The 15,664-nt window shown below is 35.1% G+C and overlaps 1 long non-coding RNA gene across 1 annotated transcript in view; it reads left to right on the top strand.

Annotated features, from left to right (window-relative positions):
• Window positions 1–14,147, top strand: part of LOC132007321 (uncharacterized) — a 79,389-nt gene extending 65,242 nt beyond the window's left edge. The window contains exon 3 of the long non-coding RNA XR_009401306.1: window positions 14,025–14,147. This is a non-coding gene — a long non-coding RNA (uncharacterized LOC132007321). The remainder of the gene's footprint in view (window positions 1–14,024) is intronic.
• The last annotated feature ends 1,517 nt before the right edge of the window (window positions 14,148–15,664 follow it).

Here is a 15,664-nt window from a genome sequence, read left to right as displayed (position 1 = left end):
CATTTCATTCCTTGTTTAACACAAATAAATCACTCTGTACCCTCCTCAGAAGGGTATCTTTCAAAACCTTTTAACTCCTGAAGGAAATAAAATGTTAAGCAACTAAAAAATGTAAGATCACAGTAGCAGAAAGTTAGAAATACAGAAATTAACTGCAATTAGATTTGCATAATGACATTTTCATACAGACATGTAGAGGTCCCTTCCTTTCTTATTATCTCATTACTCATCAATTTTTTTCTCATCAATTTTTGAACAAAACAGCAATTTCTTAGGAGTAGAGCTAGAAATGTATTTTTTTTGAAGAACATCTTCTATTTTATAAGACCACAAACTTCCTAAATAACATTAGGCAAATGCAATTAACATCTAGAGAGATTATTAACTAAAAATGTGTATCCATAGTTATTACTATGATTCATGGAAAACTTTTTAACATTAGTAGTCCAAAATATTTTGAATACTGAAGACAATGTTTGAATTACTGAAAGGATTTAAGAAATTTCAAATTAAAACTATCCTCTCTACTCCTGTGGATAAGGTCCGTTAACCAAACAAAAGTCCTGTCAAGAGGACCAGGTAAAATTCCTGCTTATCCTTTGGTTGGATATTTCTGTTTCTTCACAGCTCATTGAATTATTCAAACGAGCCAGTCACATCCTCCTCCTGGAGCATTCCACCCTTTTGATACTACAAAATCTGCCTTCCACAGTCCCTGGTTACTCATTCTGTTCCTGAATGCAACCCCCATGTGCTCCTGCAGGGCACACAGTATCGTCCTTTCTTGGGCTATGAATATATGTGACTAATAAGCTGTTATTATCCAGTGTCAGGTGTTGTGTGTTCAGCAATCTCAATAACAAGGGTGGGAATCTCTCCTTCATTAATGGGATAAAAAGCAAACAAAATAGTGGATAAAATTCACAAGGAGTGTTAAGGATAGAAAGCAAGATAGTAGTTTAGGCACAAATTATAGACATTTTAGATACTGATACTGGGTAAGCATGTAACTTGTGAGACATAGAATATGATATTTGTTAAATACAAATCCATGTAAGTTAGTTACATGTAATACACAGTAACAATATGATACAAATATATCTTTGTGATGGAACAAAGAAAGCTGGTTATACATAGAAAGGGATCAAAGTACTGCATCATAATTTATAATCATGCCACCCCTAAGGCAACAGCTGTGCCATCTTTAAATTGGCCACCCACTGGTGACATCCAATTTGATTCTGTCATGGTCCTATATGTGTTCTACTAAAGAAATGTATACAAAATTCATAGTTGCCCAGCAGGTTAATTGGCAAGCTACAGCTGTGGCCAGCCATAGCCATTCCCACCCCACTGTGTCTCCCAGATGGAGCATGTTATGGTTCTAGGAAATTTTTGCCAGTTGTTCTTCCTCAATCATACCAAATCTCTGTTATTCTTTTTTTTTTTTCATTTTACATTTTTTTCTTTTAAAACTTATTTATTTAAGTAATTTCTACACCCAACATGGGGCTCGAACTTGTAACTTTGAGATCAAGAGTCACATGCTCTTCTGACTGTGCCAGTGAATCATCCTCCAAATCTCTGATATTTCTAATCCATACAATCAGCAGGAGTAGCTTATGTGTGTTGGGGGAGAGATATTATATGTCCCCTGTGTGCGTGTGTGTGTTTGTGTGTGTGTGTGTGTGTGTGTGTGTGTGTGATTACTCCATCCCACTTGTATCTTCTAAGTGTGGTAACTTTCCATCCCTTGTCCCTATTTCTCACTGTTCATTGTAAATTAATTTAATAAGTCATGTGATTTGAGTTACTTCATTTGTTCTGTGAGCCTTTATGTACCATAACTTCTTTTTTTAAAGATTTATTTATTCATTTGAGAGAGAGAGCGAGCAAGGGAGGGGTAGAGGGAGAGGGAGAATAAGAAAATCCTAAGAAAAGCCCCCTCCAGGGGCTCAATGTGGGACCCTATCCCACAACCCTGAAATCATTACCTCAGCTGACACCAAGTCTGATGCCCAGCTGACTGTGCCATCCAGGTGCCCCAATGTTCCATGACTTCTGAGATGACTTACTCGGTAGTAAACTTGAAAACCACCTTTGCATCAATTTAATTTCCTACATAGCACTTTTCCCTACACTTTTCCTACACTTTTTCCCCCACACTTTTCCATTCATTTGATAAGTGAATTTTTTCTTTTACAGATAAAAGAATTACTTGAAAAAATGTTCCATACATCTCATTAATAGATATATTTCCAATTAAATTGTCCTTTTCATGTTTAATTGTAGTTTGTCAAATTTGTACTTCAATTTTGTTATTTTGATCAACTGTGCACTAAGAATTGTAATGACAACTTATGCCCCATGTGATTTTTAAATCTTAAGAGTTTAGTCATAGGGTATTAAAAAATCAAAGGAGTATGACTTGCAAACATAAAATATATTTAATTAGGATAAAATCTCATGACAGAAATGGAATGATAACATATTCAGGAGAAAAAGTAAAGATACATATAGCTTGCTTATATAAAATAGCTGTTCATATATGTTTAAATGGATGATGCCTCACTTCAAATCAACATGATGTCTAGAATTTATTGGATATTTTTGAAATAGCAGTGAAATCATTTTGTTAATAAGGACCTATGAATGAAGGTTACAAGTAGGAATGACCCTTCTCACTAACACAGCTAACAACACAAGAGCAGAATTTTTACTTCCTGTTCTGGCAGCTCTATGTTCTGTTGATTTAGAGGTCTTAATCTCCAAGGGATGAATGCTTCTAGTAGTAGACACAATGATTTCATTGAATTGAAAGACGAGACTGCCACCTGACTACTTTTCGTTCCTAATGACATTGAGCTGACAGACAGAGGAGGGGTTAACTTCCTGGAGTGACTGATTCAGAGTATGAATGTATCTTAGTACTTCCGTGTCCAATAGTAAAAAAAAATAGTAAAAGGTAATAATGGCCCATTAAAAACTCCAATCAGCAGAGGGGCTGGTTAAAAGTGAAGGGAATGCAGAATAGGTAGGGGACAAATGGAGTTTTAAATATCAGTTATGGCCTCATGACTGTTTCAGACACAAGAGAGAGTAGCTAGACATATGAGTTTCTTTACTTGTTACATAAATATTTTCTTTCTCCATTTCCCCTATTATTTTATTTGAGACATACTGGTACTGGTTAATTTTACAATTTAAATTTTAGATTAAATATGTAGGTGGGATTAATACTGAGCTAGAAGAGGAATTAACATCTTCTGTATTGGTATGGGGATTCTGTGTCTTCGTTTTAATCAGGGAGAGGGTATGTGAGAGCACCTCTGACTCCATGAACAATAGTTACTAAAAAGAAGCACATTGTTCTTGTTAGTTCTGATATATGTAACTTCAAATATGGGAATAAAGTTGAGAATGGATGCTAAGCAAACAAATGGGTAGACTGTGCTAGACAGTTTCATTTGCTTTCAGCTTCGTTTCCCATGGATTTCCATGTATCACACAATGTTGGATACTTAAAAACTAATTCTCAGATTTATTTGTCAGTTAGCTTCTATTTAGGTTGAGTTTACGGAAGGCATTAAATCTCTTTATTACTTATATATATATTTTTTTTACTTAAAATTTGAAAAAAAAAGCAAACTAGATGGCAGTGTAAAAATGTGCAAGCACTTTTAGAGGGCATATGAGCAAAAAAGTAGATCTTATCCTGCAAGGTCAAGACTGGCTCATAATTATATTTCTAATCCAGTTCATGGGAAAAACAAAAGGAAGCAGCCCAGGGCAAGCAATTTCCTTTTAAAAGAGAGCTTAAATTAATTGTTTCCACTCCTCTTTCTTCGGTGATAATGACATGGCCACACGTAATTCAGAGTGAGAGTAAGAAATTTAATCTTTAGCTGTGTGTCCATATGCTCAGGAAAATTCACTGACTTTAAGGAAGATTGGGTTTTTACTCACAAATAGCCATCACTACCACTATATGTCCAAAAGTCTATTTCTCAGTCTTAGATTTATAGCGGAAATACCTAATGAGGTTTCTTTTTCCTGACCTCCAAGGCCTTCTTAGCCTCTAGAACCAACTGCCTATGACTCAGAATTTCTACTTCTAGGAATATACGTTCATTTAACAAATACTGATCAAACTCCCACTATATGTTCAGTATTCTTCTATTAGCTAAGAATATGGCTTTCAGTAGGACAAATATGATCTCTGTCCTTATGGAGCTTATATTATGCTGCAGGTATCTGATGATAATTTTTAAAAAAAGATACTACAAAGTAAGGATAAATGTTAGCAAGAGTAGAAGCAGAAAGTCCCCCTCTTTAAATATTTCAGACCCAAGGCAAAATGGCAAACAGAGGTACTACACATGATTATTAGGTACTTAACCATATATCCTTTACAAGTATTCATGGGATAATCACAAAATTAAGAGTATATAATGCTGCAAATTGAGTCTCTTTTATCTATCTATCTATCTATCTATTTATTTATTTATGTTACCATAGGGTACATTAATAATTTTTGATGTAGCGTTCCATGATTCATTATTTGTGTATAACACCCAGCGCTCCATGGAATATGTGTCCTCATTACCTATCACTGTGTTCCTTAATTCCAAAAAAGTAGAAATATATGATATTCTCTGATTACCGAAAATATAAGGAATCTTATCTCAAATTTAAATAAAGCAAAAAAAATTAAGAAACTCTTGGGTAAGAGGAAATATACACTGCTATTTCAGAATTCATAGAAATAAATTATAATTAAAATAATATCAGAACCTGTGGGGTACAGATAAAGTAGTGATCAGAGGAAAATTCATAACATTAAAAATATATGTTGGTAAATAAGCAAGAATAAAAGATAATTTAAATAAGCCTCTGACTGAATTAGGAAAAGGACAATAAAAAAAGAAAACTAGAAGATATTAATAGAGTTAAGAACAAAAATGAATGAATTAGAAAAATAACAATAGGACTTATTATGATTACAAACAAAATGTAAACTATAAAAATTCTCAACACACACAAAACAGACAATCATATCAAAAAATGGGCAGAAGATATGAACAGACACTTCTCCAATGAAGACATACAAATGGCTATCAGACACATGAAAAAATGTTCATCACCACTAGCCATCAGGGAGATTCAAATTAAAACCACATTGAGATATCACCTTACACCAGTTAGAATGGCCAAAATTAACAAAACAGGAAACAACATGTGTTGGAGAGGATGTGGAGAAAGGGGAACCCTCTTCCACTGTTGGCGGGAATGCAAGTTGGTGCAGCCTCTTTGGAGAACAGTGTGGAGATTCCTCAAGAAATTAAAAATAGAGCTTCCCTATGACCCTGCAATTGCACTCCTGGGTACTTACCCCAAAGATACAGATATAGTGAAAAGAAGGGCTATCTGTGCCCCAATGTTTATAGCAGCAATAGCCACGGTTGCCAAACTATGGAAAGAACCAAGATGCCCTTCAGCGGATGAATGGATAAGGAAGATGTGGGCTATATACACTATGGAGTATTACGCCTCCATCAGAAAGGATGAATACCCAACTTTTGTGGCAACATGGACGGGACTGGAAGAGATTATGCTGAGTGAAATAAGTCAAGCAGAGAGAGCCAATTATCATATGGTTTCACTTATTTGTGGAGCATAACAAATAGCACCGAGGACAAGGGGAGATGGAGAAGAGAAGGGAGTTGAGGGAAGTTGGAAGGGGAAGGTGAACCATGAGAGACTGTGGACTCTGAAAAACAATCTGAGGGGTTTTGAAGGGGTGGGAGGTGGGAGGTCGGGGTACCAGGTAGTGGGTATTATCGAGGGCACAGATTGCATGGAGCACTGGGTGTGGTGCAAAAACAATGAATACTGTTACGCTGAAAAGAAATTTAAAAATTTAAAAAAATTCTCAATTATGAATTGTTGATTTGAAAGTATTAGGCTCAGTGAAATAAGTCAAGCAGAAAGTCAATTATCATGGGTTTCAGTTACTTGTGGAGCATAAGGAATAACTCAGAGGACATGGGGAGATGGAGAGGAGAAGTGAGCTGAGGAAAATCAGAGGGGGAGACAAACCATGAGAGACTATGGACTCTGAGAGACAAACTGAGGGTTTTGGAGGAGGTGGGTTGGGGGAAAGGGAGAGCCTGGTGGTGGGTATTGTGGAGGGCAGTTAGTTCATGGAACACTTGGTGTGGTGTATAAACAATGAATTTTGGAACACTGAAAAAAATAAAGTTAAAAAAAAGTAATAGGTAAATATTTAGCTAACCTAATAAGGAGAGAAAGAGTGAAAACATGCATTTGAATGAAATAAAAAATGATAACTGGGAAATAATCATATGAACAGATAAAACTTAAAGTATAATAAGCTATTTTTTCAACTTTATGCTAATAAATGTGAAAAGTTGGACAAAATAGATAATTTTGTAAAAAAAAACCCCATACTTTACCAAAACTGACCACAAAATTGATAGAAAATTGCAACAGACTAATTTCCATAGAATATGAGAAAATTATCAAACACATTATGCCATTAGACAAAAACAAAAACACAAAAACATATCCAGTTCAGATAATTTGACAAATTCTATCTAGCTTTTAAAGAGCAACTATTTTATTCAGAACATAGAAAAGGAACAGAGCCAAAAGCTACTTACTTTCCATGACATTATTTTAACGCCAATACCAAATTATAAAATTGGCACAAAAAATAAAACTATAGACCAATATAATCTAGAAAAATTGATGCAAAAAATCAACATATGATATTAACAATCCAATAGGATGTTAAAAGAAAAGATCCATAGGGAGTGAGTAGTTTGTTTGAGGAATGCAAAGATGATGTAGTAACAGGAAATCTAATATACTTCATCATCACAGTAGATCTAAGAAAAAAACTTTTTTGATTCTAAAATTGCTGGAAGACACACAACAAACTTCAACAAACTCTAATTTAAGAAATAGCTAATAAAATATGAATGTGTAGGGCTGCCTCCAGTTCTGGTCATGATCCCAGAGTCCTGGGATCAAGTCCTGCATCTGGCTCCTTGCTCAGTAGGGAGCCTGCTTCTCTCTCTTCCTCTGCCTCCTACTCTGCCTGCTTGTGATCTCTTTATCTGGCAAATAAATAAAATCTTTAAAAAATATGAATGTGTTGCTATGCTCTTAACATAATATAACAGAATATATATATATATCTATATATATCTATATATATATATATAATCACCCAAAAGACAGCATCATGTTTAATGGGAAAATACTAGATGAATTCCCACTAAAGTAAGGAACTAGAAACCAATATCTACTATTAGTATTATTACTTAATGTTATTTTGGAAATACTGGCTAAAACAATCGACAAGTAAAATAAATTAGCTATAAATGAACAGGGAGGAGGTAAAAGTATCGCTATTTGTAAATGATAAAAGTGTATTCATAGAAAACCCAACAAAAACAATTGAAAAACAAAAAGTACCTCAAATTAGTAAATTAGTGAGGTACAAAATAATAAAATAATATGCAGAAGTCAGTAACTTTCATATGTATACACAACCACCAGTAAGGTTGTTGTTTCAATGGAATGAATGACACAATAAAAGAAGTCACACATTTACAATAGGACCAAAAAAAGATAAGACATTCAGGATAAGTATTAAAAGTAATAGGTAAGTTTTATATGTAGGGAACACTTTAAAGTCATTGTTGAAGTACACATAAGAGGGTAGACAATAACAGCTTCCCTGAATAGGAATTGTCCAAAAAAGCACATGTTATTATTTCTCCCTAAATGAATCTACAAATGTAATATGAACTCATCAAACACACAAGATTACACAGTAAATAAGTGGCAGAGCTGTAAGAGGAATTCAGAACTGTTTCAATGTCAGTGTCCTAAAATACTGCACTAAACTGTCTAGAGAGCATCCTCATTCTTTTTTAAAAAATATATTTAAGTTCAAGTTAGTTAACATACAGTATACTATTGGTTCCAGGAGTAGAGCTTAGGGATTCATCACTTACATAGAACATCCAGTGCTCATCACAAGTGCCTTCTTTAATACCCATCATCCATTAGCCCATCTCCACACCCATCTCCCCTCCAGCAACCCTCAGTTTGTTCTCTATAGCTAGGAGTCTCTTCCGGCTTGACTCTGTGTCTGTTTTTACCTTACTTTTCCCTTTCCTTCCCTCATATTTATCTGTTTAGTTTCTTAAATTCCACATATGAGTGAGGTCATATATTATTTCCCTTTCTCTGACTTATTTTGCTTAGCAATATACACTCTTATTCCATCCACATTGTTGCAAATGACGAGTTTCATTCTCTTTGATGGCTGAGTAATATTCCATTGTGTGTATGTGTGTATATGTATGTATATATAAAATATATAATATATAGTATATTATATTATATACAATATATAAAAATATATAAATATGTTTAAAATTATATATATGTATATATATACACATATATGTGTGTATGTATGTGTGTGTGTGTGTGTATATATATATATATATATATATATGTATATATCTCGCATCTTCTTTATCCATTCATCAGTTGATGGACATTTGGGCTCCTTCCATACTTTGGCTATTGTTTTTTTTCATTTTAATAATATATTTTATTGAACCCAATATACCCACAATATTATCATTTCAACATGTTGAAATGGTTACTGTTGATAGTGTTACTATAAACAGTGGGGTGCATGTGCTCCTTCGAGCAAGCACTTTTATATCCTTTGGATAAATACCTGGTAATACAATTGCTGGGTTGTAGGGTAGCTCTATTTTTCACTTTTTGAGGAACGTCCATACTGTTTTCTAGAGTGGCTGTACCAGTTTGCATTCCCACCAACAGTGTAAGAGGGTTCCCCTTTCTCCACATCCTTGTCAATACGTGTTGTTTCTTGTGTTGGTATCATAGCCATTCTGACAGGTGTGAGGTCATATCTCATTATGGTTTTGATTTGTATTTCCCTGATGATGAGTGATGTGGAGCATCTTTTTCCCTTGCCTCCAGAGACACGTTTAGTAAGAAGCTGCTGCTCCTAAAGTTACAGAGGTTGCTGCCTTTGCTCTCCTGTAGGATTTGGATGGTTTCCTATCTCACATTTAGGTCTTTCTTCCACTTTGAATTTATTTTTGTGTGTGGTGAGAAAAAGTGGTCCACTTTCATTCTTCTGCAGGTGGCTGTCCAGTTTTCCCAACACCATTTGTTGAAGAGACTTTTTTTTTTTTTTTCCATTGGATAGTCTTTCCTGCTTTGTCAAAGATTAGTTGACCATAGAGTTGTGAGTCTATTTCCAGGTTCTCATTCTGTTCATTGATCTATGTGTCTCCTTTTGTGCCACCACACTATCCAGTGTCCAGTGTGCCACACACTGTCTTGATGATGACAGCTTTGTAATACAGCTTGGACTCTGGAATTGTGAGGCCTTTGCTTTTCTTTTTCAACATTCCTTTGGCTATTTGAAGTCATTTCTGGTTCCATGCAAATGTTAGAGTTGTTTGTTTCAGCTCTGTGAAAAATGCTGTTGATTGTATTGAATGTGCAGATTGCATTGGGTAGTATTGCCATTTTAAATATTTTATTTATTGATTGATTTTTTAACATTAACATATAATGTATTATTTGTCTCAGGGGTACAGGTCTGTGAAACATAGTCTTACACAATTCACAGCGCTTACCACAGCGCATACCCTCCCCAATGTCCATCACCCAGCCACCCCATCCCTCCAACCCCCTCCCCTCCAGCAACCCTCAGTTTGTTTCCTGAGATTAAGAGTATCTTATGGTTTGACTCCATACCCAGTCCCATATTATTTCATTTTTCCCTCCCTTTCCCCGACGACCTCCTGCCCTGCCTCTCTTATTTAATTATTTGTGAGTGTGCCCAAGAAAGCAAGATTGGGGGAGGGGTCTAGAGGGAGGGAGAAGTAGACTCCCTGCAGAGTTGGGGACCACAACGCAGGGCTGGATCCCAGGACCTGAGCCAAAGGCAGACGCTTAAGAGACTGAGCCACCCAAGAGCTCTGGTAGTATAGCCATTTTATCATGATTTGTTCTTCCAATCGAAGAACATGGAATATCTTTTCCATTTCTTTGTGTCTCCTTCAATTTCTCTCAGAAGTGTTCTATAGTTTTTGGAGTACAGATCTTTTAACTCTTTGGTTAGGTTTATTCCTAGGTATCTTTTTTAAAAAAATATTTTTTTTAATATAATTTTTTATTTTTTATAAACATATATTTTTATCCCCAGGGGTACAGGTCTGTGAATCACCAGGTTTACACACGTCACAGCACTCACCAAAACACATACCCTCCCCAATGTCCATAATACCACCCTCTTCTCCCAAACCCCCTCCCCCCAGCAACCCTCAGTTTGTTTTGTGAGATTAAGAGTCACTTATGGTTTGTCTCCCTCCCAATCCCATCTTCTTTCATTTATTCTTCTCGTACCCACTTAAGCCCCCATGTTGCATCACCACTTCCTCATAAAAAATATTTGTATTTTCTAAATTTTATTTTATTTTTTCAGTGTTCCAAGATTCATTGTTTATGCACCATACCTTGTGCTCCATGCAATACATGCTCTCCTCGCTTTTTAATAAATTGTAAATGGGATCGATTCCCTGATTTCTCTTTCTGCAACTTTGTTATTGGTGTATAAAATTGGTGTATAAAAATGCAGATTTCTGTACATTGATTTTATATCCTGTGACTTGGCTGAATTCACGTATCAGTTCTAGCAACTTTTCAGTGGAGTATTTCAGGGTTTGTACAGAGAGTATCGTGTCATCTGTGAAGAGTGGAAGTTTGATTTCTTCCTTGCTGATTTGGATTCCTTTTATTTATTTTTGTTGTCTGATTGCTGAGGCTAGAACTTCCAGCAGTATGTTGAACAACAGTGATGAGAGTGGTCATCCCTGTCATGCTCCTGACCTTAAGGGAAAAGCTCTCAGTTTTTCCTCATGGAGGATGATACTAGCTGTGGGTCTTTTGTATATGGTCTTCTTGATGTTGAGGTATGTTCTTCCTTTCCCTACTTTCTTGAGGGTTCTTATCAAGAAAGGATGCTGTAGTTTGTCAAATGCTTTTTCTGCGTCTATTAAGAATATCATAATATTTATGATATTATGATATGTTCATATGATACGTTTATTAACGTGGTCTATCATGTTGATTGATTCACGGATATTGAACAATAAATCCCACTTTGTCAGGGTGAACAATCCTTTTAATGTACTGTTGGATCCTACTGGCTAGTATTTTGGTGAGAATTTTTGCATCCATGTGCATCAGGGACATTGGCCTGGAATTCTCCTTCTTAGTGGGGTCTTTGTCTGGTTTTGGAATCAAGGTAATGCTGGCCTCATAGAATGAGTTTGGAAGTTTTCCTCCCATCTCTATTTCTTGAAACAGCTTCAGAAGAATAGGTATTAATTCTTCTTTAAATGTTTGGTAGAGTTCCCCTGGGAAGCCATCTGGCTCCGGACTCTTGTTCGTAGGGAGATTTTTGATCACTGATTCCCTTTCTTTACTGGTTATGGGTCTGTTCAAACTTTCTATTTCTTTCTGTTTCAGTAGCTTATATGTTTCTAGGAATTCATCCATTTCTTCCCGATTGTCCAATTTGTTGGCATATAATTGCTCATAATATGCTCTTACAGTTGTATATCTACAGTGTTGGTTGTGATCTCTCCTCTTTCACTTGTGATTTCATTTGGGTCCTTTTTATTTTCTTTCTGATAAGCCTGGCTAGGGGTTTATCAAATTTGTTAATTCTTCCAAAGAACCAGCTCCTAGTTTTGTTGATCTGCTCTGCTGTTTCTTTTTTTTAATTTCTGTACCATTTATTTCTGCTCTAATCTTTATTATTTCCCTTCTTCTGCCGGTTTTCGCTTTTATTTGCTGTTCTTTTCTCAGATCCTTTCAGTTTAAAGGTAAGCTGTATATTTGAGACTTTTCTTGCTTATTAAGGAAGGCCTGTATTGCTATATACTTCCCTTTTATGAGTGCCTTTGCTATGTCCTAAATGTTTGGAGTGTCATGTATTCAGTTTCATTTCCTTCCATGTATTTTTTTTTTTAATTTCTTCTTTAGTTTCCTGATTAACCCATTCATTCTTCAGCAGGATATTCTTTAACCTCCATGTATTTGTGGTCTTTCCAAATTTTTTCTTTTGGCTGACTTCAAGTTTCATATCATTGTTGTCTGAAAATATGCATTGTATGATCTCAATCTTTTTGAACTAACTGAGGCCTCTTCTATGACCCAGTACATGATCTCTTCTGGAAAATGTTCCATGTGCACTAGAAAAGAATGTATATTTTGCTGCTTTAGGATGAAATACTTAGAATGTATCTGTTAAGTCCATCTGGTCCAGCATGTTGTTCAAAGTCATTGTTTCCTTGTTGATCTTCTGCTTAGATGATCTGTCCATTGTTGGGAGCAGGGTCCTATGTTAAAGTCCCCTATGTTTTTTTATTATTGTCAGCTTCTTTATGTTTTTATTAATTGATTTATGCATTTGGCTCCTCCCAAGTTGGGGGCATAAATATTTAAAATCGTTAGATCTTCTTGTTGGACAGACCCCTTTATTATGATATAGTGTCCTTCTTCATCTCATATTACAGTTCTTGGTTTAAAATTTAGTTTTTCTGTTATAAGTATGGCTACTCCAGCTTTCCTTTTTTATGTATGGTGACTTATGGTAATTACACATATTGTGGTAATCTTTGCATAGACCGTATAGTATTGTCAAATCACTATGCTGCGTACATGAAATTAAAATAACTCCAGCTTTCTTTTCATGTTCATTAACATGATAGGTGGTTCTCCATCTCCTCACTTTCAGTTTGGAGGTGTCTTTGGATCTAAAATGAGTCTCTTGTAAGCAGAATATTAATGGGTCTTTTTAAAAAAAAATCCATTCTGATACTGTATATCTTTTGATTGGAGCATTGAGTCCATTGCATTCAGAGTAATTACTAATTTGAGTTTAGTGTGGTTGTATTGCCTGTAAATTTGCTGTTCCTATAGATTGGCTCTGTTGTGTTCTAGTCTTTGTTGCTTTTGGTACCCATTCTTTTTTGTGCAAGATCATATTCCAACAGTATAGATGTAGCAAAATTTACGTATTCATTTTTCTATTGATCCCCATTTAGATTCTTAGCAACATTTGGTTTTACAAAGAATTCATATGTATATATCATCTCACACATGCACACAAACATCTCTGGACTCACTTTCCAAAATGGAATTGTTTGGTCAAAGGATATATGCATTTGAAATTTTCATAGATATTGCTAAATTCCCTTGAATATGTACTAGTCTGAGCAGTAAATTAAAATGCCTGCTTACATAAATCTTTGGCAATGATTGTATCACCAAGTCTTTTGATTTTAGCCAATGTGATAATTGAAAAATTGGAACTTGAAGTAGTTTTAACTTGTCTTTCTCTTATTATGAGTCAAGATGTCTATCTTTTCCATTCATAGGTGCTACATCTATTATCTATATATAAAAAAATTCCTGGGAAATTAAAATAAATTTCTAATTTCTAGATAAGAAAAGGTAATTACATTTGGAAGTAGGATAGAAATTGGGCAAATAAAGCACAGGGTTGAAAGAGATACTTTCACTGAACATTTTATATTATATTATATATTATATTATTATATATATATTATATGTTATATAAATATATATTAATATATTATTATTTAATATTATATATTATATTATGTTATACAAATCTCACTTGGTCAGGGTGAAATAAATATATATATGTATATATATATATACATACACACACACACACACACACACACACACACATATATATATGTATATATTTCTGAACCACACGAAGTGGGTTTAATTGTGTTCTTTCAAAGAAATATGTTGAAGTCCTAACCCCAAGTACCTCAAAATGTGACCTTATTTGGAACTAAAGTCATTGTGGATGTAATTATTTGCATTAGGATGCAGTCATACTGGAAGAGGATGGGCCTAATACATAATCCAATATGACTGGTATCCTTTTAAGAAGAGAAGAAACCCAGGCTCTGAGACACATAGGGAGAAGGCCATGTGATGCTGGAGGCAGATACTGGAGTGATGCTGCCAGAAGCCAAGGAACACCTGGGGCTCCCAGAAGCTGGAAGATGCAAGGAGGGATCCTCCCACAGAAACTTCAGAGGGACCATGGCCCTGGCCACACTTTGAATTGAGACTTCTAAACTCCAGAACTCAGACCTGTGAGACAACAACTTAATAATAATTTCTTCTGTTTTAAGTCACCCAGTTTGTGGGAATTTGTTTTGATAGCCAAGGAAACTGACACAAACAATTGACAACTAAAAATATGCATTTAAGTATATTGTTTTGAAAGTTATTTAGTGGCAGCAGTTTGAGTAGGTAATGAATCTAGAAGGCATGTCTCACTTCATATTGGAGCTCTTGCTTCATATTAGGGTATTATTGACAACGGAGCTGAACTCTATTAAGCCAATAAGAAAGAAGTATTTGCTTTTGAAACTTAGAGACTTAATAATTTAACAAAAACCATTAAAGCCACTCTTTTACAGATTATACCTTCCTCATTTCTTTTTCTGTATGTATAATTTCGTATCAATTACAGTAAGCCTTCACAGGATATTATGTTAAAGTCAGGAGCTCCTTATAGAATAGAACCTCTTTAAAGCAGTCTACTATTAAGGCTTAACATATTGAATAGAAGTAGCAGGCTTTTGGGGGGAATTACAGGTTTCACATACTTATAATATGAGAATCTGTGGTGTTCTGGGGTGGGGAAGAATCCATTAAGAGTTATTATTTTCCATTAAAAGCAAAAAGCATGCTCAAGGAGACTGTTGTTAAAAACTGACTTGATTTAAGGAGGAAAGAAGCTGTATAAACAAATGAATCACCAGGAGATGGTTAATCAGCTTTGTGTGACTCATTACAAGAATCCTTTAATACCTGCTAATAACGTGCATTTGATATCATATTTATAATTCTGAATAGAATAAAAACACTATAGGCTGCATTAAAGTGTCATTTGTTGAAAATTACTTTAGATGTTTGCTTAAACCAATATAAAAAAATCTTAACTAAATGTGCTCTCATATTTGGAACTGCCCTACATACAGCCCCACAGATGAGTCTATCTGTGCTTGGTGGTCAGCTTTCTTGATAAGATTGCTAAATCCCCAAATTTGAAAACTAGGGCAGCTGGGACATTGGGGAGGGAACATAGTCCTCATTCTGATTTGATACCAGATATTAACTCAATCTGTACTCTTCTGACATAGGACAAAGGCATGGACAAGGAAAGCAGAGGCCTGGGGCCTAGACCCAGTCCCTTCACCTTCCATACCACCATTGTCTTATCTGTAAAAGAGACATAACAGTACCAAGAGACCTTGTGTTGAATGTTTTTTTTCCAACATGCAAGGTTATTTGGGATATCATTGTGAGAGTGGATATGAAAGCACTTTGCAGTTTGTGAAAATACATATATGGAATATTAATTTTTTATTTTATGAAGAAGTAGTTTTATTCTAATAACTGAATACATTTTTGGATGAATAAAAGAGGAAATGAACGCATGTCAAGTATG

The sequence above is a fragment of the Mustela nigripes genome, chromosome X (genome assembly GCF_022355385.1).
Source record: "Mustela nigripes isolate SB6536 chromosome X, MUSNIG.SB6536, whole genome shotgun sequence".
Classification (NCBI taxonomy): Eukaryota; Metazoa; Chordata; class Mammalia; order Carnivora; family Mustelidae; genus Mustela; species Mustela nigripes.
Note: the sequence above shows the minus strand (reverse complement) of the source record. Positions and strands in the feature narration are given on the sequence as shown.